The 27,551-nt window shown below is 29.5% G+C and overlaps 1 protein-coding gene across 1 annotated transcript in view; it reads right to left on the reverse strand.

Moving 5' to 3' along the window:
- Positions 1 to 27,551, reverse strand: part of LOC122268880 (uncharacterized) — a 63,344-nt gene that overhangs the window by 25,005 nt on the left and 10,788 nt on the right. The window contains exon 2 of the mRNA XM_043039669.3: positions 6,771 to 6,944. The gene's annotated coding sequence lies outside the window, so the exon portion shown is untranslated. The remainder of the gene's footprint in view (positions 1 to 6,770; positions 6,945 to 27,551) is intronic.

The raw sequence follows: 27,551 nt of genomic DNA on the forward strand, positions 1-27,551 counted from the left end.
TGATCTCTGACAAGGGTGTCTGTTCCCCTAACTTTTATTATCCAAAAGTGCAACTATGAATTATCAGCCAGCATGTAAAAAATTACACAAAGTGTCCAGCAAGTATGAATTTATCTATGATTTCATGTTTTGAAGAATCAGGCACAAAAAATTCTCTTTAGCTAATTTTTGTCTTTAGTCTGAAAAGTCCATTGTGGTAATATAATAAGAGTACAAATAGTTTTTAAAAAGTCTTTTTTCTTCCATCAATTTTCAGTAGTTTATTTTCTCCAGTTTCTTATTCATATATTGAAACCTTTCACAGTACTATTGAACTTCTAAATCATTATAAGCTAAAATCAAGGTTAATCTTTTCAGTTTTTCTTTGAAAATTGCCTCCTCTTCTATGTTTCATTTACTGGTCAATCTTCATATAACTTAAACCATGATGGTCTCTCTAGCCACTTAGATTTTACGAAAACTTGAGCAATACAACCTTTGGAAGGTAGGTCTGCAGGGTTAAGTTCCATAGATATGTGCCTCCACGATTCCTTTTTTGTTTTAAATCAGATTTCTTTCACTCAATTGTTTATAAAGACACTTCGGTTTTCTTCTTTATTTATCCAATAGAAAATGGTCAAGGAGTTGGTTCAGTAGTAAGTATGTATATGTTCTTTAGATCAGTTGCTTTTATTATTTTCGAGGTTAGACATACTCCGATGCAACAGGTAAGTAATTCTAGACAAGAGATCGTGATTTTGTGTATATTGTCTTTTTCATACTTCTGGGTCCATTTCTCTATTTGTAGAATGTTCTTTAAGTACTCCTTTGTGAGGCAGGTAATGAGAAACATTTTCAATTTCTGAGTGTGTAACTAATTATTTCAGTCTTACCATCCTTGTATTCTCCATATCTACCTTTAGTTTTGAGCTTGTTTGAAAAGTGAAATGAATCTTTTCTCAGCAATAGATTTTTTTCCAGTAGAGAGTGTTTAGCTTCTAGCCACAGTAAACAAGCTTCATACTGTCTCATTTCTTTCTTCAAAAGTGTTTTTGAAATTAACTGAAACTGGCTATCTCCAATTTTTATTTTAACTCAATGGAATTTCTTAGGTCCAATATGCCGAGATTTCTCATAGTTTAGAGATGCTGCTGGTTTGAGATAGAAGTAAGTTTATGGTGAGTGACATTAATCCATTTCCTTCATCTTCTTGAACTCTTCTCAGAAAAATCCAACCTAATTTAGTTTCCAAAGCTGTTAAACCACATCTCAGCTCATGCTTCTCTCCCATAAACACTTCAGCTCCAATGAATAAATAAATTTCTGGTTGACCTTCAAATTTAATTTAATTTCTCTTTACAAGGTCTAAAGAGCTTTCCACGTATGATCCTTTGATCTAATATTGTAATAGTGCAACTCTAATAATTATTTAAACTAGCAACAGTTATACTATTTTTATGATATTTATTCTGTTCAGTGGTTGATTGATTGAATGTAGGGTTTAATGGCACAAAGTCCAAAGAAGGACATGCTGCCTTTCTGTTCAATGGATTCTTCAAACAAAATATGGGTCAAATCTTTTGATCGTCTTGACAGATAACTCACATTATTGGCTATTTCTTACAGAATAAAAAACTACTAGGAGCCACAGTCAATAATTGCAAGTACAGTTTATTCTTTTGAGCTTTATTTCAGTTTCACTAATACCAGCTGTAGTATAACATTTCCAGAACAGCTGATAATAGACAAAGTTTTTTCTTGTACTTCCTTTTCCTTTCTTTTGAGTTTTTGTTTGACACACAAGCGTTTTCTTGTTTAATCATTTTTACCCTTTCTTAAAGAGAAATCTTGTCCACAGAAAAAGTCTTCACTTTCTTGGACCCTTTGGCATAAGTGCTCTTTTTTTCTGTTTGCCAGAAAATAAGTAGTTTGCAGACAGTGTTATTTCTCATCATGAGCAATTGACGGTCTCTTATCTCTAGCCAACTTAGGTGTCTTAACGTCAAAACCACCAACAGTCATGAATATTCTTTGCTCACCTTCAACTTCTCAAAAATAACATTAGAACATCCAGTCTGTCTTTTGGAGTTTTGCAAAATTGTAACTGTCATTTTTATACTCTAAGCAGCTCCTCAAGAATAAAAGACTCCACCAACAAGAACAAGAACCTTTTGGAGTTTTGCAAACTTGTAACTGTCATTTTTATACTCTAAGCAGCTCCTCAAGAATAAAAGACTCCACCAACAAGAACAAGAGCGTTTCGTACATTTTAGTGGTTACACCTAAAGATTCCAAAGCTCTTAATTGTGATTCTAATTGGCCATACAGTGAAGAAAGTGATATAGACATTTGAAATTTAGAGCTTAGTAGTACTCAAGACAAGAGTTCTCTAATGTAAAATTCAACTGAAACTTCATCCTTAGCGAATCTAACACTTTCAATTACTTCCTGGTAAGTTTTGGCTGTTGCTTGATAACTTAAAACCAATTCTCTTTAATGAGCTGTACATTGTATGTCATCGTCAGCAGTACATTGTATGAGATACTGAAATTTATCATCAAGATCTAAAGTTGGATAGTCATGTATTTTCTCAAACATCGAAAAAAATGATACATAGCCCTATATACTACCATCATATTCGGGAAGTTTGAACTCATGATAAGACTTTTATAATTATTGATAAATTTTCCTCATTAGGCCCCTTAAGTACTCGTTGAAAATTGTTTTGACTTCATGATGGTTATTACAATATTCATCAATTGACTTACTTTCATGTTCAATTTCTTCTTCTGTAATATTATCCGACAGCAGCATAACATCTAATAAATTGCTGTCTAACTTTTGAATTTAGCGTTAACCCTACCAATTTTTCAGTTTCTTCTGATTTTATGTCAGAAATTTTTTTTATACAACCATGTTAAAGAGCTTCTTAACAATCTTCTATTGTTTCTGAATTCTATCCAATATACTAATTTAAAAAAAAATCTAATTCCCCTTAATATTACGTTCTTTTCACCATAAATGTTACGAGATTACCAGAAAGTGCAACATTCTGTTGTCCTCTACCGTGCTTAATTCCATTCTATCAAAATGAAAAAAAAAAAAAAAAAAAAAAAAAACACTTTATTTACACAAAATTGTTCTGCGATATTATCATAGCAACAGAGAAATTTAGCTTACACATACCTAAATAGCAAATAGAATCTAGTACTTTAAACAGACTTATCTGTTGCTTCTAACTCTGCTCTTAAGCTAAGCAGCCAAGCTCAAACTTCAGTTAACACCCTTTAAAATTAATTCTGGGGCAAGAAGAGAGCTTAATTGGCGTCTTACAATTGTTGTCACAATAAGAGCAGATTTATTGTGCAATTTCGGACTGTTAGACATCAAAAATGGTATTTGGAATGATCCATTGACCAAGTTGCAAACAAAAAGGAATGCTGGAAATTCTTCATTTGTTTCAGAAATTATTGCGAACTCCTAATTCCACTAATTGCTAGCAAAATTCCCTACGCTGATAAGAGTAGGCACTACCCCAAACAAAATTGTTCATGGAGTGGAACATCCAATTCTAACGAATAGACCACCTGCTTTCTTCAAACCTCAACATTTGCCAGCGGATAAACTAAAAATTGCAAAGCAAGAGTTTGAATCTCTTGTAGCTTCTAGAGTTTGGAGACTGCCTAAAAGCTGTTACTTACACATGGTCCCAAAGAAAAATGGGGATTGGCAGCCTTGTGAAGATTTTTGAGGATTTAACAGGGTTACTGTTCTAGACAGATACTCTGCACCCCACATTCAATACTGTTTTCAAGTGTTAGAAGGGAAAACAGTAGCTTCTACTTTGGACTTAGCAAAACCTTACTACAATGTAACATTCCAGTGTGAAAAGATGTGCCAGAAATTGCAGTAACAGGAACTCCACATGGCCTTTTTCTAATTTTTGTATATGCAATTTGGATTGTCAAATGCTGCAGCATTTCAACATTATATCTATCAAGTGTTAGGTGAGTGTACACACATTTAAGCTATCTATTCATGTCATGCAGAACTTAACAGGCAATACCCAGCAAAAGGTCAGCACCTTCCTTGTGTGATATCACAAGGCTCTTCACATGACAATCATGATTAGTCCAGCTATGCTTTTCTCCCGAAGAAACACTAGAACAGATCTTGCTCTTCCTGACTTGGTTAGAAGAGTAAAGACAAATATGCATTTTCAAGATTGTGTCTTTCATGAAGCTGACAAATTCAATTATTCAAGACTATAATTTACCAAAGCAAGGTGGATATTTGGAAGTTACGGATGGATCTCTTCCTCACACAGTTAATATGCAACATACATTTTATCGAAGTTACGTAGACCGAATGTGACCAACAGACCAGATTCCAGATAAGACTTCATGTTCCACAAATAAGTTTTAGCAGTGAAACTGCACACATCAATACTGCTCATTTCTTCTGCATCCTATTGGAGATATCCAAAAACATTCTGAACCTGTCAAATCAACATAGGAAACTCCTCAATCATCTCCTACCAAGAAACCAAGTCTAGCTGTTTTGCTGAGGAATACCCTAGCTTCAACTCAACAAATTCCATTTCAACCGACGAGATCACAAAGGATGAGATGGCCAGCTTTCTTTACCTTTAAATTTCTATTCTTAAGGGGGAGGTGATGTGCTGTATTTAGTAGTTTGAGGCTATGTGTAAAAAGTATATCACACACGCGAAATTGAATTTGGACTTCCTCTTCTCACTCTGGAACTTTTACTTCAGATTTCTCACCAGCTAGTGTTGCATTAAAACATAACTTTTAAATTCTAAATTTTAAATGCTGTAAATCATTAATAAAATGTGCTTTTGAAATATAACAGCATAGTTTGGTTTTTACTAACTCACCAATTTGCAAAAAAAAAAAAAATTTAAAAATAAACTTGCATGATAAGCCATCCACCAAATATATGTATTTAAAAAAGAAAAAAAAAGGGATTACTTGGTCGTAAACTCACACTGATTTCCAATTATCTTTTCGTATGCATAAATTTTTTGTACAAAGTCAGTGCGAGAAGAATGTTTTTCGAATTGGAGGTGTCACTTTTTGACACGCTCAATTTGCGTTGATTCTATCATAAATAAACACAATTAAAAAAGTTTTTGGCAGCTGTTTGATTATTTATTTACATGGTATTTTCAATTTCAATGTTATGGTTTGCGAATTTTGTATTTTAGTAATCCCATTTTTACTTGCTCTATTCGATATGATTTCATCATAAATCCACATTAATTTCTGATCATTTCTCGGCAGTTATTAAAATTACTTGTTTTTCCAGCATTTAATACCATATTTTCAATATATTTTTGTAACATGTAACAATTAAAAAAAATAAAAAATCCAGAATTACATTAATTTGAAAAGAAATTTATAGACTGTGAATTTCACTGAGGATTAATTTAAAACTTCAAACTAATTACCTTTAAAAACAAGATTTTATTAATGATAAAATAAAAAGCTTTGTATATTTCGGATGTCTTAAAAACTATGCACATATTCCTTAAAATCAATTTTATTTTAATGGGTTCCCTTCCCTGCTTTCTTTACACACTGAAGAACTTCTCCCAATTTATTGAAATTCAACCAAAATTGTGAACTTTTTTGGAGTAGTGCAAAAAAAAAAAGAAAGAAGTTTTCTTTTCTACTTTGACCCATAGGTGGGAACTTTTAAATCATGAAACAAAACTCAAATTTACGATAAAAAGTTTAAGCCAGACCAGATGGTCTTGTTACTGTGATACTGCCAAAGCTTTGAAAAATAATTATGATAACATTATGAAAATTTTCGAAAGTTTCAGCGAAAATGAGGATGAGAAAGTTGATTTCCGGAAAGAGGCACAAAATTTATTCAGTAAAATGGCGAAACTCGATACTGCAATTTTGATTACTTTTTGGGAAAAAATTTTGGGGAGATTTAAATTAGTTAATAAAAAAATACTGAGCCCTGGTTCAGATATTTGTGAAGGCGACAAGTTAATTGTGTCATTAAAAGATTTCGTGAACAACAAAGGGCACCAATCAGAATGACATAAACAAGAGACCATCACTCCAAAATTTTCAGATAAGTCTACAGATAAATTCTCAGCATACGGCACAGAAAAAATTAAAAGAGGCACGTTGGATAAGCTGATTATGGATTTAAATAAAAGGAGCCAAGTCCATGAGATGTATAGCAAGACATTCAAATATTTAATGGATTTGCAAGACAAAAATATGGAAAACATAGATCTGGAAAGTGTACGTAATATTGTTAATTATTATCCAGATGACGTAAACGAGCATTTAGTGAATGAGTGATGAACTTACAATGTGATGAGCAAATAAAGGATTTTGCAGCACCACAAAAATGCAGAAAGGTTGCTTTATAATTTATATAACATAACTACACATAACCTGTCAATTTATTTTTCAATAATATTGCACAGTTGCTGTTTGTTTACACAAATAAAAATAAATAAAATTATTTTATTGTCCTATTTTTTTCTGTATACTTATCTATATCACTATAGAAAGCAGTTTTTTTGACAAAATGGCTATTAGGGTTTCTAAGTAGTTTCAACCTAGGGCCCCTTAAATTCACGATCCGCCCATGTTTTGGGGTAAGCAACTAAATTTTTATTTTTCGAGGAACAACCCATCATTTTGCTTAAAGTGCATGAAAAATATAATAGGAGCAAAAATTTTTTTGGTGAATATTCTATAGTTATTTACTTATTCTGAGAGAGAAAAGCAACTCACCAGTATTCAGAAACTTTTCTTTAGTTGAAGTACATGCTTGGCTAACAGAAATGCCTGCTCAAGGGCTGACCAGACGCCTTCAAATGCAAGTACCAAAACTTGCCGATGCAAGAAAAGACATAGTTAGGGCTTACAGCAAAGGGAACAAACTAAGTTTGTGAGCAGCTAATATACCTATAATATATAGAGATAATATAATGTCAAACTTAATTAGACATTTCTGGAATGTTACAAGTTTATTTTACTTTACATTAAATACAATTTCACAACTTTAAATCGGAGTAACTTGACAATGCAAATACACTCAATCCATTTTGTTTATAACTGAATTGTTTAGTTTCTATTACACTTGGATGATGATTATTTTTTTTTGAATGAATGATAAGTAATTATTTCCCTTTGTCTTGTTTATATGCAAGAAATAATTTAAAAAATAATACATGCAAGGTAACCTACAATAAAACAAGACTTATTCAATTTTTAGGTTTAAGTTGTTATTGAGCCTGTAATTAACAAATAAGACTAGGAAAAAGAGAAAAAAAAAATTATTCTGGAGTTCTCTTAATTATTCTTCATAAATTTGGTGCATCTCTAAGGCTACATCTAGGGTTGTTATAAGCTCTTTCTTGTCCCCTGATTGCTATGCCACTAAATACAAGTAAAAGTTATATAAATAATATATTTTGTTATGCAACAAATACAGTAGATTGTAAAAATTGGACAAAACTATCATTTAATTTAATGCAGATAAATACAGCAATAAAATTAAGATATTTCTCTTTTGAAAAATTTTTTTTTATAGGTAGGGCCCTATAAATTATGCGGCAAGGATGCGGTGTCTTTTAAAAATCATGCATGCAGGCTGCGAATGACCCAGAAAACAATTGAAACTGAAAAAAAAATCTCTTAAAAAAGTTCAACTTTCTTTCCTGTTTTAATAAAAAAAATTTTTCAATGAATACAGTCAAGATTTCAACTAAATTAACTTCTTATGTATTGTACATCCATTTTCTACATCAGAACAATTATTAAAGTTTATTAAAAGGGAGAGAAGTTAGTCCAGACCTCTGAATTCCAGAATCTAATTGAGTCCGGGTTTGAACATTCGTTGTAAGCAGCATACTCTAGTTTTATATCTTGACCACTCACTCCTGGAATATTCTTGAATACATTGTCGTCTTCAATATTGAGGTTGACTATTTGTTCTGGATCGAAAACTCGAGCAGCTTTCATGAAATTTAATTCAGGTTGACTAAACTTGGGCCCGTGTTTTTTTAATACGTCTAGTTCTGGAGAGTAGTAAGTATTCAACTTTGCAATTGTTTTGTGAAACACTTCTTGAAGAAATACGTTGCGTGAATCTTTTCGCGAGTATGATGCCTGAGAATTACACCGAAGTTTAGACCGCAGATCAAAAATCTTATTGTAAGCTTTGTGAATAGATACACCACATGTTTCGAAAAAAAGAAGAGTATCCATTAATATCTGAGCGTGTTCTGCAATGAACTGAAAGTCTTTGCAAACGTTCTTGCTTTCCACCAAAACTTTGCTCTGATTGAAACAAGCAGTGTCAGGAGTAAGGTTTATTTCACTGCTAAAAAATTCTATGTAAACATCACAATATTCAGCATGATATAGCACTGATTTAAACCAGGAATTCCACCGTGTCTTTATTGGTACTGGGCAAAGTTTAGTTTTCTTATTGTCATCTGTTAAAAAGATTGTTATCTGTTAAGATTGCTGAAACTTTGTTGAAATCAATCTTCATATTTGTCAAGCACTGCACTACGGCTTGAGAAACTGTAGTCAATTGTACAGCTTCAAGATAAATGCTATCTAGAAGATAAGGATGCGGGACAGCTAAAATATGTAAAACATAATTTTCTTTATCATCACTGCCTTCATCGAAGCCGATGCAGAGTGAATCAGTAGTACGAAGAATTTCTTTCAATTAATTCCTCTTTACTTCAAATACTTTTGGTAAATAATTTTGGCGAAGAGAATTAGCACAAGGTAAAGCACCTGCACCCGAAATATATTTCGTTAGAAATTCTCTCATTTTGGGGTGATCCAGTTTTTCAATCAGAATATTAGCACTTGTAAATGCGAACAATTTCAAATTAAAAGATTGCGCATTTCAGCACATTCGGTTTTTCTCTTGAACATTGATGACACGGTTGCTTGTTTTTTTTTCTGCATTTCGCTGTCCTCTTGTTCATTTTTTCTTTTATTTGTTATGTGACTATTACTATCCAAATGCTTATCGACAGCACACTTTCTTGTGTGAGCCACAGCAATATTACACGTGGTACAGAACATTATTCCATCAGAAGTGTGAAAAATACTCTGATATTGCCTACATCTATCCTGTGCAGAAATATGGATGGCATTTTTTTAAATTTTAGATAGAGACATGTTTACAGTGACTATTTGTGTGGAAACGAGTTAAAATAACTTCAAATCAATACATGAAAATACTCGCATGCACCGAGCAGATACTCGAAGAATGAATAAAGCGGAATGCATGACCCTCAAGCAATATCTTGTGGAGTTCCAGGAACTACAAAGAAAAGAGGTGGGACAGGAGTTTGGGGGGGGGCATTCTTCCCCAACTTTCTAGCTCTGTGGTCTATACCATAGAGGTGACCTCTATGGTCCATGCACCGCAAAAGCTGTTCAACCAGCTTCCTATTGAAGATGATGGCGACTGATGGGGGGGGGGATTCTTGGAAAGATCTGACCACCTGACCAAAAAGATTCTTGGAATTGAAAAAGAAGATATATTTCAGTTGAAAAAAAAAAACCCTTAAGAAGAAATTTATCTGGTAAACGAATACATTTTGCTGAAAAATAAAAATTATACAGATACGCTGCGATTACGCGGACAATTGTAAATTATGCGGGTTTCCGCATCTTCGCATAATTTATAGGGCCCTAGTTATAGGTAGATAATTATTGTAATGTTTTCCCTCTCTTAATGCACAGTTAAGTTTTAAGAAATTTTTATTGTATTCAGAAACTTTGAAACACTTTTTCTCCCATTTCATTTATAAAATAGAAAATTTTATGGTGGCAGGTAATCTTTTTATTTCATGACTGAAAATGATTAGATTTAAATAGAGCATAAATATGATTTGCATTGACATAGTTGTTTATATACACTGCACAGTTAAAATTAATGATTTCTCAACTGACTATTACAAGATAGAAACTAAAAATATTTGTCCATCTATTCGGGCGTGCAGTTGAAAAAACAACCTAATTGCCTCAAGGTAGATTTTGACAAAAATGGCTTGATAGTTATTTTCTTTCTATTGCTAATGCTAAAATAGAATTTCAAAAAACTGCTAAAACAAAATTAAATTTTGAAAAAAAAAATTTTTTTTTGTCATTTACATTGATTTTTCCAATGCATGCCAAGCCAACCAATCACTCATTTTCTTGAATCCCTTACAACAAAATCATTACAATTGTTGCATTGATGTTAATTTTCTGGATTTTATTTTAACCTTTAATAACAAATTTAATTTTAGAAAAATGTTCTTTTACGAATCACTATTTAAATGTTAACATTTAATTTTACGTTTTGTTGGTTAATATTTAATTTATGATTTGAATTTTGCATTAATCACAATGTTGAAAGTTAGTAAATACTTGCTTACATTTCAGAGATGATATTTGCAAAACTATTTCTCCTTTTACTCTGAAAGCTGGCAGAGACAAGGAATCTATAGGAAACATGTTAAATGCTATACAAACTTAATATATATATAGAAAAAATATTTACATGTGTTAATTAGAAAAAAAATGAAATTAGTTTTTTTTTTTTTTACTGCACAAGTACAGGTTTTAAGTTGGGCAACAAGATGACCAAAATTTTAAAGAGTTAAATATACTGACTTATAAATATCAGTTTTCAATAAGTTATAGGCTGTTAAATGAAGGGCTACATCATTTGAATTTTTTAACTGTGGTAAGAGAATCTCTAGCAAAGTATACTTTTTGAAATAAAAAAAAATTCACACTAATAATGGGGAAGGGAAAAAATAATAATTAAAGTAAACTGTAACGAAACAGGTTATCTTGCACAAATGTTTAGAAACATTTCTTATTCTTATTTTTTATAAAAAAAATAAATAAATAAAATTGAGATATTTTTTTGTTATTTTATGTGCGACACCAAATATTATAACTATATATTTATAAATTAATACATTATTTATACATTTATGTAATTGTACTGTGCCACTAGGATATAACGTAATTAGATCATATTTTTTGTTTAAAGCAAGATTTTAATATAAAAATATTTTTATTGTAAATTTTTAATTAATTATTTTTGCATTAGACACCATTGCTTTTCTTTTCATTATATTTGCTTTTATTTCTATCTCTTATTTTGCTTTTTCTTTATGAAATGAAGTGAAATATGAATGGAAACAATTTAAATATTCTTTTAGATTAATTTACAATAATGTATATCCCCACCTTAACCTAGTATAATTTGTTTAACAACCAGACCCCTTAGAACACATACCAAATTATATTTACTGGAAGTTTGAGGCTATATGAGATGAGTCCTATGTCTCCTTCTTTTGTTTGAAAATCTAATTAGAATTTAAAAGATTTTAAATTTTTAGTGATCAGGACAGGGTTGGGTTTTTGACGTCAAAAAGTGGTTTTTGACATGACAAGGGTATAATATTGGTTTAAACCGTCAAAAACTGAAGTTTGCCAAGAAAATATATAAACTTCAAAACTACCAACAGTTGCCATGCATTATATGGAAATTTAATTATACTATAGGTAATCAGCAGGTTTTAAAATATTTTTTTATTAAAATTAAGGTAAAATAACAGATATAAAATCTCAGAAATTTATATTCAAATGCATGTGCAGAAAAATTTTGCACAAAAATTGTTTAAATATTTATATTTTGAAAAAAAAAATTTTTTTTTTTTGATATTTAAAAAAATTTAAAGTTTATTACCATGCATTTTTGACATATAAGGAACATTTAACTAATATTTATATTTATAAGGAACTTACAAGCTATGTTGTATAAATACAAACTTGATACAAGTGTATAAAAAAATTTTTTAATGTTAGACTGAATATCTTTATTATCCAGTATGTTAATTTGAATTTAAAAGTAGTTATATTTATGAATAATGATAAATATAATTCATATTGTTTATTATATTTATAATTATTACACTTATCATTTTAAAACAATTTTCATCTCTTAATTTTTTTTCTCCACTTGTATTAAGAATACAAATAATGTATATCTTGAAAGTAAGAAGTAATTATTCAACAGCCTGAATATCTAGATATTCAACAAAACTATATAGTATTCAGCAAAATGAAATTCACAAGTATTTGGATAAACTAAATTTTCAGCATAGTAAATGAATAGGCTGAATATACTGTAAATCGACACTAACTTCTCTGTGTATTTAACAGAAAGCACTTAAATTTGTATTGTCTTATGTTAACTATGAATTAAAAAAAATTTAAGATTTAAAATTCAGAATTACTGATTTTTATGAAAAACTAACAACCAATCACAAAAGTCAAACGAAACAGAAGAACATTACAGTCACTGATCCATGAAATATGTAAACAAATTATTGTGGAAAATTTTTAATTACCCTAATTAAATACATAATTTTAAAAATTAGAACATGCATCACATTACATAATCGTATAATCAAAATGAAAATGATGGAAGTAGAGATTTAATTCAAAATTCAATAGTCTAGTTCATTTGCTCCTTGCAGCATACGGTAGCACATAACTAGTTTTGAACATTTTTCCACCACCAAACAAGGTATGTTGAAAGCAGTTCACTAATCCCTCTCCCCCCAGTTTACTTTAGAAGAGCTAAAAATAGACAAAAATTCCCTGATTGTGAATGTTGCATGTGCCCAACCTGTTTAAAAGATTTTTCTTTAAAAGATGTCTAATGTACAAAACTGCTAATGTTTATCTTTAAAAATGTCTAATTTTTAGTATAATCTATATTATACACTAAATTTGGTTTTAAATAAATTTCTTAATAATATCACTGCAGATTTTCAATAACACATGAAAATGAAAACATTATATTACAAAAGATGTGAGCTTTCAAAAGTACAAGATTTTGGTTACTATTCAAAATATAAGTGTTTCTTCAAAATTTTAAATTTATTTTTTCTAGAACATATTTAGAAACACTATCCTTATAAAAAAATATATATATAAATTTTATGTATAATTAAATTTCACATATGAATATAGGTTTTTGACATTTTTGACGTGACGGTTTAAACTGTCACATGTCAAAAACCTGCCAACCCTGGATCAGGAATTACCCCTGGTCTTGATCATTTCTGGGGTAATTCCTGATCACCAGTTTTTATTGTAAAGGGGCTGTTTAAAAATAATTATATAATGGTAATTAACAAATAAGACATCAAGATCAAACAAATAAACCAAAAAGATATGTTTAAGCAGCTAATAAAACTATTTATTTAAAAGCAAGAAGAAAGATTAACACTTTAAATTTTCCAAAAATCTTTGCATCATGCCATACATTTTAGGCAATCAGCCAACTCATTCTCATGTTCTGCTGAAATATAAGAGAGTTCCCACATAGGCTACTTTTGCTGGATTTTTTTAACATCATTAAGTGTAAAGTAAAGAGTAAGGTATGTCAACTCAACAGCTCTGGCAGCAGCTCTCACATTGAAATTTTCATTTTCAATCATTAAAAGAAATTTACTAATTTTGCTTTCTATAAGCTTAGTATCCTTTTTAGGCTAATAATTTCTCACCATATTTATACTAAGCTAATTTATAAACTTAAAAATTATTCTAACAATGTACACACATAAAAGTAAGATAGAAGCAAGGTATGACAAACCAGAAATGGTGCAAATCAGAATACAGTCTTGTATACCGTTAAAAACAAATTTTGTGATGACAGTTAAAATATATTTTATAGTTGTTCCACTTAATAAATATGAACTATTATTTAAGAAAAGAAAATTAGCTATTTATTAGCTATTTATAAGAAGAAATGACAGTGATCTGGAATTACCCCAGTGATCAATAATTACCCCATCTATAGAGGGCAACATTTGATACAGTTTTCTATAATCAATTATAATGTTTACAATAGATGTGAAACAATTAAACAAAAGCTTACACTATTTTTATTTCAAAGAAATATAAAATAACTCAAAATATTTATTATTAAGAGAAGGAGGGGGATCTTTGCAGAAATGTGCACATTTTGAAACCCATCTTTGAAATTGAAAATACAGAAAGCAGTTTAAAAGATACTTATTTTGTTAGATAAAACAAAAAGCTATTATTAAGTAAATGTAGTTATACTTTAGTAAAGTGTACAAGCATTCTTGTCCATGTCTCAAATTTAAAAAATTTTTTTTTTTTTATTTTAAATATAACTTAGGTGATCATTATTTACTCCAGAAACAGAGTGATCGTGAATTACCCCAGGTCACCCTATATCATGTTTTGCAAGTTGAGAACTGCATACAATTTTTTATTCAAATGTCAGCTTCAGAATTCAATCAAGTTTACATTTCAATTACAAACAAATTCACATAGTTTAGACAATTCGTAAATGAGTAATCATTTTTTGCTTTCATGTGATTTACAACCAACTCCAATAATTTAATCAATTTAATTTGCACATATTATAATCAGTTTTTATAAAACAAATTGTTTTTCGATAGGTTATGATATTTTATGTTTATAAGATAATGTTTTTATGAAATTTATGTTCCTTTTTTTTTATGTCTGACACCATGTAATTGCCTATTTGTAAAACACAATTAACTGATCTAAACTAAGAAGCCATGTAGTTAGATTGGAATTTTTTAAATATTCTAATTTCAAATAAGAAGAAAAAAAAGAATATAATTTAAATAATTTTATCTAGTTTTTTCTATAGAATATAGAACAAGAAATTCGACAATTTTGCATTTGCGAATACTGAATAGCTCTTAAAATAATAGTGCTAATTCGAAACAAACAACATTATTTGAACATTCACTTTAGATATTGGTTTAAGGAAAATTATATCAATGAATTTTATGAAGAGCACTGTTTGGATTAAATGCAGTATAAAATGGCTTCATATTGAAATGTAAATAAATATAAAAATTTATTAATGTATAATTGCTTGGAATTATTTTCTTTTGCAAACTAATACCTGGAAATTTAAGATTTTTACTGGAAAAATCGGGGAAATTCGAAACCTGATTTGAGTGGCCACCCTGATTATAGTCAAGGTTGTGTTTTTGACGTCAAAAACTGGTTTTTAACACGACACATTGAAAGTGCCCAACTGTCATTACTGTTGTAATCTTAAAAACCTAGGGAAGTTTTTTTGCCATTAGGGACATTCAACTAGATATTAAATCATGCATAATACTTGCTTTATATGCTACTATAATTATGATTTATTTTATATACCCTAAATAAAAAATCTAACCAAAAATTTTGAAACTATTAATTGGTTTTTCTGAAAACAAGGTAAAATACTAGACCAATATTATTTGCTATATTATTACTGTCCAGTTATATTGCTGGTTATAGCTATTCGTTGTTAATTATTATCAATTTAGATATTGAATTTAATTGTTTTATGTTACAATTTTAGTAGAGATTTTCAATTCACCCTAAAAATACAAACACTACAACATACAATGACTGATCCATTGACTGGTTATGGTATGGTATGTTTAATGTTAAGTAAAACTAAAGTTATTGCCAATAATTGTCTTTTAACTTATTATCAGTGTTCTTCCTAAGCATTTTTAGAAGGACGGCCTATCCCCTCTGCCCTTTGATTCCTATAAATGCATCCTACTTGCCCTTTTTGTAAAAATAAGTCCCCATCCCTCAAAAACAGGGTTTGAAAAAACCCGGGGTTTTTTGAAAAAACCCAACCCGCATGGGTTTTATTGAAAAAACCCGGGGAAAATTGGGTTTTATTCGAAAAGACCCGGGGAAAATTGGGTTTTTTCATTTAGTAAACCTGAACTTAAAAACTTTTACTGCGTAAATATTTTTAATTATTAAATAGTATTGTATAAGCTTAAAAATATAAATAAATCCAGAAAGTTAATTTTAAATAAATATAACAAAATTAAAATAAGCTTAAAGAACACATTGTCACTAATACATATTTGAATCTTCTTTATTGTTAAAGACAGTTTTTACCTCAAAATGTTTCACAATTTTTATCTCAAGCATTATAAAATATAAATGCAACAGTAATATAAAAGGTACAAGTTTGTTAATCTTTTTGTTTTTGCACACATTTATTTACTATATTTAATAAGCATATAAAAAATATTACCTATTATGAATTTATAATCAGTAAATATTTATAATCAGTAAAAACTAAAATTTCATCATACTTTTAACTTTAATAAAACAGAAATAAATATTTGATGGTCTTCCATCTATTTGCAATAAGATTAATAAAAAGAGAAATTACAATGACATATAATTATAAAGAGTATTAGTAGTTTGTCCTATTTTTTTTTTTTTTTTTAAATATTGAACCTTAGGAAAAAGGCTTCATTTTTAGATAAATAATTTTAACTTTATATTTTTAATTTCAAAAAACATATAAAATTATAAAAAAAGCATATACAATAAGTTTTTTTTAAAGCAGAAAATAAAACTGTTTAAATCAGTTAATGTATCACTTAGTAAATGAATTTCATTTTTGTTTCTTTACAATTTTTTTAAAGATATGATATTAAAAGGAACAGAATAAATTATATTAAAGTGAAATCGTAAAAATAATATTTAAGAAGGTTAGCCATTTTTTTTTTTTTTGATGATGAGAAACTTTCTCCAAATAGTTAAAAATTTTCAGCAGAAGCTAAGAGTTAATTTAAAAAAAAAGGTTAAATTTTAATTATTTATTAATATTATACACCAGATTCAAAGTGTCCGCATTTCTCCCTTAGATGGCGATACACTTTTACTAGTTTTGTAGCTTTATCTACTCCTAATCTGTTTCGTAGTTTGCTCCACACCAAACCGAAGGTTGAAAAATGTCTTTCGATGGAGGCAGAGGATGCTGGTGCTGAGTGTAAAGAAAAAAGGAATTTGCAGAAATTTTGTGGAAGCTTGGGATTTTTTAAACTTTTTTTTGCCATAATTTTCCACCATTTTTGAGACGAAAACTGTTGAATAACAGTGTCATGCATCATTGATTTTGGAAAGTACTCGGGATCAGAAATTTTGAAGGCCATAACACCTGGTAGAAATTCTGGGTGATGCTTAGAAAGCCAGTCTTCTGCTAATTGTTCTTGATCATGATTTAAAAGTTGTCCTCTTGTTTTGGGATCCATAATATAAGCTAATAAATGAGGTGGCTGAACAGCCTGATGAAATCTTTTTACAAAATGTTGTTTATGGGGTTCTAATTCGTCACTCGATATTAAGTTTATCCATATTTCAACAGCTTCTGAAATTGAGGTATTTTCTGTTTGAAGCTTATTTAAAGCTTCAGAAACAGTTGACAACTGCTTTTCCAAATTAATAGCTTCTTGGTAAAGTCCAACATTATTTAATATTTTTGATACATTTTTATTGAATTCATTTTGATGTTCAAGAGCAATCTCACGATATTTATGGTAATTATTAACGAAAGTTTTTACGCAATCACAATATGAACTCCACCTAGTATCATTTGGTAATTGGGGCATTAAACAGTTTTTTTCATTTGCCCATCCATGTGCTTGATGCACATTTCTAAAATATTTGTTAACTTCCACAATGTGTCCAATAACAGTATTAGGAGATACTTCTTTTTCAACCAAATTTAAAAGATGGGCAGAACATCCATAGGTTATAAGTTTTGGATGTGTTTCTTTTAAAATTTCCCACATCTTCCCCATTTTATTTTCATTATCGGTTACTATAGCAAATAATGTGCTGTTTAATTTCTCTTGATGAGATGTCTTCTTTACTGAGCCTGCAGCATATACTTTCAGAAGATGGCTGCTGGTTCCTGTATGAATGGTAACTGCTTGACAGGGTTGGCAGGTTTTTGACATGTGACAGTTTTTGACAGTTTAAACCATGGTTTAAACCGTCACGTCAAAAACCTCATTGTCAAAAATGTCGAAAATGTCAAAAACCTATATTCATATGTGAAATTTAATTAATACATAAAATTTATATATTTTTTAAAGGATAGTGTTTCTAAATATGTTCTAGAAAAAATAAATTTAAAATTTTGAAGAAACACATATTTTGAATAGTAACCAAAATCTTGTACTTTTGAAAACTCACATCTTTTGTAATATTATGTATTCATTTTCATGTGTTATTGAAAATCTGCAGTGATATTATTAAGAAATTTATTTATAACAAAATTTAGTGTATAGTATAGATCAGTGGTGCGCAAACTAGGGGTCGCGATCCCTGTGGGCGTCGACAAATTTTTATGAAATGCATTATCCCTGCATGCTGCATACCATACAGTGTACATATAAAGAGTGAAGCGCCATCACTCACTGTTTAATTGCAATTGGATTTCCGAAATGTCACGAAATATCGAGTCAGAAGTCATAAAACGCATACAAAATTCATCCGTATTTGCTTTACAACTGGACGAGACTACCGATATTACTAAAATGTCACAACTAATTATTTACGTTAGGTTTATTTTTAATGAAGATATAACAGAAACGTTTTTATGTTGCAAAAATTTGGAAGGAAAAACAACTGGAGAAAAAATATTCGAAGTAATAAATGAATATTTTGAAACAAAGTCCCTTGCCTGGGCAAACTGTGTTGCGGTTTGTACTGATGGTGCTGCAGCATTAACAGGTTCGAATAAAGGGCTCAGAGGCTTAATTCAGAAGGTGGCACCTCATATGGTATTTAATCACTGTATGATTCATCGGAAAGCTCTTGTTGCAAAAGATATGGATGAAGAGTTGCACAACGCTGTTAGTTCAATTAAGCTGTTAGTTCAATTAACTACATTAAATGCAACAGCCACAACAGCCGTCTCTTTTCAATACTTTGCAATGAGATGGGCTCAACGTATGAGAAATTACTGTTACACATCGAAGTCAGGTGGCTTTCACGTGGGAAAATACTACGACTATTTGATTTGAGAAATGAAGTGTACATGTTCTAAATCGAAAAGAAACATAGATTGGCAAGTTATTATATCAATGAAGTTTGGCTAGGGAAGCTGAGCTATTTAGTTGATATTTTCGAAAAACTTAACAACTTAAATTTGAGCTTGCAGAGTGAGAATTCAACTATCATAACTACAGCCAGTAAAATTCAAGCTTTTAAGAATAAGTTTAGTCTCTGGCAAACTGAACTGAATAAAAACAACACCAACATGTTCCCTTGCTTTAACGATTTTATCAAGGAAAATAATATGGATATATTTACATTTAAAAACATCATTTCCAATCACATTGAAAAGTTAAAGAAAAAATTTTCGAGAAGATTCGAGGATTTTCCTGAAAACGATCTTGGTTGGATTCGTGATCCATTTTCCTTTGACATATGCAGTTCAACGCTTCAAATTAGTGAGAAAGAGCAATTGATAGATCTGATTAGTGATTATACTCTTCGAAATCAATTTAAGACTCAGCCTTGCCAAACATTTTGGCTATCCGTGGAAAAACAATATCCCGTTTTATGCAAGAATGCCATCAGAGTGTTAATACAATTTGCATCAACGTATTTATGTGAAACAGGATTTAGCAAACTAGTTTCAATAAAAACTAAATACCACTCGCGTTTAAAACCTGAAGATGATATGCGAATTGCAATTAGCAACATACATCCAAACATCGATGAGATAATTAGAAACTTGCAGCCACATACATCTCATTAAAGGGTAATTTACTGATTTTTGTGTTATACAAAAAGTATTTTCTTAAAATTATAAATAAAATTAATATGAGTCAAATATGATGATGTTTTTATTCGATGAAACGAAAGAAATGCTCGAAATATACATCGTATTTGTGAACATTTATCTCTAGGGGTCGCCAAAAGATATTTAGTATAGATTATACTAAAAATTAGACATTTTTAAAGATAAACATTAGCAGTTTTGTACATTAGACATCTTCTTTTAAAGAAAAATCTTTTTAATATTTTTTTAAATCTTCTTAATAATCTTTTTAACATAAGACAATACAAATTTAAGTGCTTTCTGTTAAATACACAGAGTAGTTAGTGTCGATTTACAGTATATTCAGCTTATTCATTTTGCTGAATATGATATAGTTTTGTTGAATATCTAAATATTCAGGCTGTTGAATAATTACTTCTTACTTTCAAGATATACATTATTTGTATTCTTAATACAAGTGGAGAAAAAAAATTAAGAGATGAAAATTGTTTTAAAATGATAAGTGTAATAATTATAAATAAATATAATAAACAATATGAATTATATTTATCATTATTCATAAATATAACTACTTTTAAATTCAAATTAACATACTGGATAATAAAGATATTCGGTATAACATTAAAATAAAATTTTTATACACTTGTATCTTGTATCAAGTTTGTATTTATACAACATAACTTGTAAGTTCCTTATAAATATTAGTTATATGTTCCTTATATGTCAAAAATGCATAGTAATAAACTTTTAATTTTCTTAAGTATCAAAAAGAAAAAAAAAAATTTTTAAATATAAATATTTAAACAATTTTTATGCAAAATTTTTCTGCACATGCATTTGAATATAAATTTCTGAGATTTTAAATCTGTTATTTTACCTTAATTTTAATTAAAAAATATTTTAAAACCTGCTGATTACCTATAGTATAATTAAATTTCAATATAATGCATGGCAACTGTTGGTAGTTTTGAAGTTTATATATTTTCTTGGCAAACTTCAGTTTTTGACATTTTTGACGGGTTTTTGACGGTTTAAACCTGTATTATACCCTTGTCATGTCAAAAACCACTTTTTGACGTCAAAAACCCAACCCTGCTGCTTGAATATGATCATTTTTCACACTAGACCAACCGTCAAATGCTAGCGTTAAACTACAGTTTTGGACCATTTCTATAAGTTGTTGATCGACTTCCATTGCAGCCTCATTTAAAAGATTTCCTCCAATATCTTTAGCAGATGGTGGTTTATAGCCTGGCCTTAATTTTTCAATCATTTGCTTAAAATAATCAAGTTCAGCAACATTGAAAGGTATATTTCCTGCATAAAAAAAAGTTGATACTGCTTTGTCCAGTTCTTTCTTTTGCACAGCTGTTGTTCGGCAAAGAAAATCAGAAATATCACTTTGGTAGATACTGCAAGAAGTGCTTGGTACTGAGCTAGTTACTGAAGAAATTTCACTACTTGTTAAGGAATCTTGCATTAAAGCAATTTCAAATTGGTTGGATTCATCATTTTCTCCTTGCTTAGCTTTTCTAGCTGTACATTTTAGCAAATGAGCTTTGATTCTTTCAATTTTACAGCTCAAAAATGATTTACAATGTTTGCATTGACATTTTGAATCTCCATCAATTTTTATTATCTCATTCCATTCACATGCAGATTTTCTTCCACTTCCTATTACTTTCGGCATTTTTTAAAAATAAAAAGTTTTAAAATCAATCCTAAACTATATTCAAATTCACTTTAAAAGAAGACTCACTAATATCAGATATTTTGATTTGGACTGTTAGCAGACCACTATGTCAGCATCAAAACCAAAACTATACTTTAACTGCCTAGATATGACCATACTTGATTTAAGTAAAGCAAGGGGGAACCCCATTTCTAGAAATATTTTCATTCTATTTTTGTTTCGCTTTATTTTGTTACTTTTCTTTTTAGGGGTGTGTCAGTGACAGTCCTTTTACTTATACAATAGATATTTTTATGCTTAAAAAAATATTTTTACTAAAAATGCTTATATGAATTAAAAATTATATCCATTGGTAGAAAATAGAGAGAAAAAATTTTTTCATATTCAATGAAGTTAATTTTAAGTTCTAATCTTAGTCTGGTTTAAGTTTAAGCAAAAAAAAAAAAAAAGCAATTATACTAAAAAAGTCATAAGATTTCAGTATCTCTTCATATCTATAAAAATTTGTTTTCTGTTTAAATTTGTAATGCATGTATAACAATGCAACTGTATTTTTAAAATGTATGCCTACATCTTAAATTATTTAAAGTGTTAAAATATTTTTTCATTAAAAATAGTCCTTGAAAAAACCTGTTTAGTGCTATATTGGGTGGAAAATGATATCTTCAACTTCCTTTATTATAAACCTGTTTATTAATCGTATAAAGCATGCAACTACATTTGAAAAATTGATCTTTACAGACTATATTATTTGAATTTCTATCTGATTTAATTTCATTAAAATATTACTTTTTGAAAAAAACCCACTTTAAGTTTTCAATAGTATTATGAAATTATAGGCTAGAGTTTCTTTTACTTTGCAAATATTAAAAACTTAATTATATAAATCATGCAACTCTATTTGACAAATTTTTACTTCACAATAAATTATATAAAATTAAATGTTTATCAATAAGTTTGAATAAAAAAAAAAAAATTTTTTTGAAAAAACCCACTTAACGTTCCTAGTGGGTTTTTTCAAGGTGGGCCCACTTGGCGAACCCTGCTCAAAAACGCTTTTTTTTTTTCTTTTTTTTTTTTTAAAGGAAAAGGTTGTTTTCTTAACTCCCTGTTTTAATGAAAAGTCCACTTCTGATTTATTTAGTTATTGTTAATTATTTAACTTTAATTTTTAATTTCATTCCTTTATCTTTAATTTTTCTTATGGTGTCTCTAAGAGATTTTAAACTCTTAGGCCGTAATGTTAAGTAAACTTTTTTTATATATAAAAAAAGCTGTAAAGTTGTTAATCAATTAATAATCATTTTGGGCAATTTCAAATTTTACAGTATTGTGCATGTTTCGGGCATGACATTTACAAAGTTTTAATTGCTCATTATTAAATAAAAATTTAGTTAGGTTACTAGTTTTTTACATTATAAAATTAGAGGCCTGTCTTCTTTTAACCAAATGCATATTTAAAAATTAAAATGAATTTAAAGACCTTTAAAATAAAAATTTGAAGTGTTGCGGACAAGACACAGAGAAATATGGCTTTCAGAAAATTTTTCTACTCCAAAGTCTATGAATTTTATAAAATAGATTGAAACTTTTTATAGGTATGATTTCAGTGTATATTTCTATAAAAGAAATCACAAGACTTTTGAAGAAATAAAATTAGTTTAATTGAAAATTACTAAATTAAAAATAACATACGCGTTGCAGACATGACAAGATTTCTCATTATAAATAACCTTAGATGGTCGTATATCATTAAGATATTACAAATTTCTTTAATAAAATTAATTATTGTAAATTAGTTTTATTTTAGATTCCAGGCAAATGTTTAAGAAATTACATTATAATTTATTTATTATATAATTTTTCTTTAAAGCAAATTCAGAATTGTATGAATAAACTGTACAGAGTGATTTAGTGACAAATTACGTAAGTATAAGTCAGTTATCATTACTTCAAATAGCGGTTCTTCCAAAAGCTTAAACTTGCTTAGAGCTACGAATTTGAAATTATTTTACAGTGTCATATCTGTCTTGGTTGTTGAAGTTATTTGGCCAAGCCACCAATATTCATCAAACAATACAGCTATCCACTATCTAAAAATGTTGCTAGTGTTGAAGTTTGTTGTTTTGAATCTAAAGCAAGTTTTGAAAGCAGTTTAGAAAATAATTCAGCTTGGTGCATGATTTGGGGACTAGAGAAAGGAGTATATAAAAAAAAAAAATTGAACTGAATTAAATGTTATAGGCAAGAGGAAATGTAATAACCTTGTATTTAGGTTAGATTTGCAGAGACTATATAGTTCATTCAACTTCGTTGCCTCATGTTGGACAGTGACTTTTGCTTACAAGCATTATTTTTATAGTTCCTGCTGAAATATTGTGAGCCACTTGATAAAAAAAATTGCATCGACAACAACTTCTCTTCCTTGCAATGCAGCTCTCTAAGCTACGTTTTCTATGATGCCTCTTATTCTATCAACGGCTCCTTTTCTGTGAGCTGTTTCAGAGTCAGCATTATTGATGAATTCTTCATTGTGAAAAACTAAATTTGCGAATATAAACCTATTTTTGAATTGACTGGCAGCTCCACCAGACCTTTGCACGGCCCAAATCTGTAACGATTTTTTTTGACAGTGAAACCTTGTTCATTCTGTTGCCATTGATAATATTTGACCTGTCTTAATTTTGCTCTGACATTTTTGATTCTAAGTATTTTTTTACTCTGCATTCTTGGTATGCAGTAGACATGCTTTTTACTAGAAGTTATGAATACTTTCTTTCGCAGTTGTTTTAGAATGTTTTGAAGATCAGGACAGATAGCTCAGGTTTCTGAAAGAATCAAGGCTAATTTTTCGTAGTATATGAACAGACTTCTTGGTCTTTCTTTCCACATGGAAGAACATATTTAGGAAGAAGCTCAAAAAAATTTAGTTTTCCTAATATGGAAATCAAAATTTTCTCAAAGACTCATATGCTTTTCCAATGCTTATCACTAAGCACTTTTGATGTCTTTCTCTTTCAGTAGGTGTTTTTATAGATATCACTTCTTTCTTGGGATCATACGGCTAATATTATCCCTAATGAAAAATTGTTTTACTTTTATTTCAGTTTCCTCTGCTAATTTATCATTCCTGGTTTTTCAACTACTAGTTCTAGAATCTGTTCCATGGGTGCAAGTCTTCCGTCCCCAGGACGGATTTCCGTCTTTCGAAAATGTCCGCAGACGGAAGTAAGACGGTAACAAGACTGACTCGAAGACGGAAATCGGAATTTTTTTTTCTTCTGCCCTTAAAAATATTTTTTAGGTCTACGTTATTGGTCTACTTTCTTATGTCCTGTTGTTATTTTATCAAAAGACAGATGAATAAATATTTTTTGTGCAGTATTTAAACTTGATGTATTATGGTAAAGCTTTCTTAGATAGTTTGCTTATGTCGAGGGGGTATTGTGTATGCTAGGTATTTTAGTCAAAAAATTTTCAGTCTTGGCCTTTTTTCCAACTTGCACCCATGATCTGTTCTTTAAATATGCACCTGTTGCCTTTTCCTTTTAATGGAATTTTTAATTATCTGCTTTCTTTTTAATGAAGGCATTTTTGATATATATGTTAAATCATCAAGTTTCTTCCGAGGAGATTTTAGCAAAACATTATTAGTTTTAATTGCCACTTTTTTCCAAAGATGGTCTGCTGGTGTTTTATTAGCTTGAATTAATTATATAATGTCAGAAATTGAATCTTTTCGAAACTCTAAATAAAAATTCAATTTAATAGAAAAACATCAGGAAATAAACACGCACATTACCTAAATAATTTTAAAACTGTTCTATTCTAAACGATGTTCTACTCTAATTAATCTTCTATTAAATCTTTTGTTGCTATTATTCTCAACATAATTTAGACGAAATACACATGTTGCCATTAATGCAATTGTTGTTTTAATTTTTAAATACATATATTTTCTTTAAGTGGAGGAATTTAAACATGTTTAAACTAAGTACAATTTGTCTATGTTATTAGTCATTACGAAAATGACAACAGTGCAAATTTTATAAGTTTGATGGTTTGTGATACAAATTTATTGAAAGAGACTTTTTATCAAGCTCTAATGTTTATTAAAAGTTAATGAAATTATATTTTGCAGCTTGTCATGTCTATAACATTGCGGACATGACCAATACCTATTTACAAATTCTTTAAAAAATATTTTTAAAAAAATAATTGTTTGAAAATCATAATAATACATCACTGCAAATAGTTGAAAGAAATCCAATTTTCAAGAAAATAGATCTTGTACATAATTGCTTTATTTTAATAAAATTTGAAAAAAGGTCATTAAAAAGTAAACATGTTCTTTTATAAGCACCCCATTTTTAAAACATGAAAATGACGTTTTTCCATTCATTAATTATGTAAATACAATATATCGTAAAATATCATGTTTAATTATAAATATTAAATGCTGCAATAGCAACAAAAAAAAAGAATTCTCCTTGTCATGTCTGCAACTTTTTACATTTTATTCAATTTAAGGAAAGTGTATAACTTTTTTTAAAATAATTGAATGCCTATTCATAAAATAAATTAAATAACCTTTAATTTGGTATTTAGTTTATTGAATTTAATGGGGGGAAAATTTAAGCATACCTGGCTACAAGTGCATGGTATCGCCCTTTTTTTTCTTTTTTTTTTTTAAAGAAAATTTATACACAAAGGCTGTCTCTTAGTTTGTCTTTAGTTATTTTTCAAAAGTTTCATATTTTTTTGGTTTTTTGATAATGAAAGAGAATTATTCATAGAAATGTACACATAAAATAGTATAAGAGGGTAATTTAAAAATAGAGGATGGAATTCGGTTATTACTAGAGTCCAGAAGTTCAGGCAAAATGACATAAATGCCCTTTTCAGCCTTTTTAAACGTTTTCTTCTGAAAATGCCTTTTTCTTTCCTTTTGTTCATAAATGCCTATTTCTGTCTAATTTAAAATTTTTCTGCAAAGCTTTTTGTGCTTTTGACCGAGCATAAACGCAAAATGAAGAAATTTTGAAGTACAGAAATGGTTGACTGTCATCCGATGTATTGTAATGCATTTATAGAGATTAGGACTTTATTCCTTTTGTCTTATTAATATTTCCTCTCCATCTCTTCGTGGCGTCACCTTCGCCCGATGTGCTTTGCAAGGAGAGAGAAAGGGAGTGAGAAGATTGGAGTTATTTTTACTTACAACCAATAGAATTTATTCTTACTTACGGCCTATATAGCCTACACCATCGAATAACTCGTATGCTCTCTTATCTACAAAACGAATTCACCAAACTGGTTGAGCACATTGTAGCAGGAGCACGAAATTGTTTTCTAGTACTAGTTATTTCAAACATGCCTAAAGTAAAAGCCTGCACAAGCAAAAAACTGGACAGTTTTGTGAAAGAGTTAGGGTCGGATGTGTTTTCTACTGATGGGAGCATTCTGTTTTGTAAGGCATGCGAGAAGTCAGTAAATTTTGAGAAGAAGTATTTTATATCTCAGCACTAGGAGACATCTAAGCATAAAACAGCAAAGGATAAAAAAGATAGGAAAACAACGACCCCGATTCCCACCTGTTATCAATTATCTTCTCGCGAATCTGAATTTGCAATGGATTTATGCAGATCATTTGTAGATGCTGGCATTCCGTTGTGGAAACTTGAAAATAAAAGCATACAAGCTTTTTTGCAAAAATATACGAATCAAAGTGTGCCCTGTGAATCAACTTTAAGGAAAACTTATTTAGATGACTGTTACACCGAAATTCTTAAAACTATTCAAAATGAAATCGGAACGAAAAACATATGGCTATCTATAGATGAAACGACAGATGTAACTGGACGATATGTTGCGAATGTTATTGTTAGTGTTATGGACCCATTTGAAAAACATAAAATCTTTTTGTTGACATCTGAACAGTTGCCAAAGACTAACAGTACTACAATTGCACAGTTGTTCACTAATGCATTGGCTTTACTTTGGCCAAATAGTACTAAGCATGAAAGAGTGCTATTATTTTTTACAGATGCAGCCACCTACATGAAATAAGCTGGAAATGGCTTAAAAGTTTTATTTCCTAATATGATCCATCTAACGTGCCTTGCTCATGCATTGCACAGGATAGCAGAGGAAGTAAGAG

This window comes from Parasteatoda tepidariorum, chromosome 12, assembly GCF_982258835.1.
Source record: "Parasteatoda tepidariorum strain Cologne lab strain chromosome 12, Ptep-v5.0, whole genome shotgun sequence".
Lineage (NCBI taxonomy): Eukaryota > Metazoa > Arthropoda > Arachnida > Araneae > Theridiidae > Parasteatoda > Parasteatoda tepidariorum.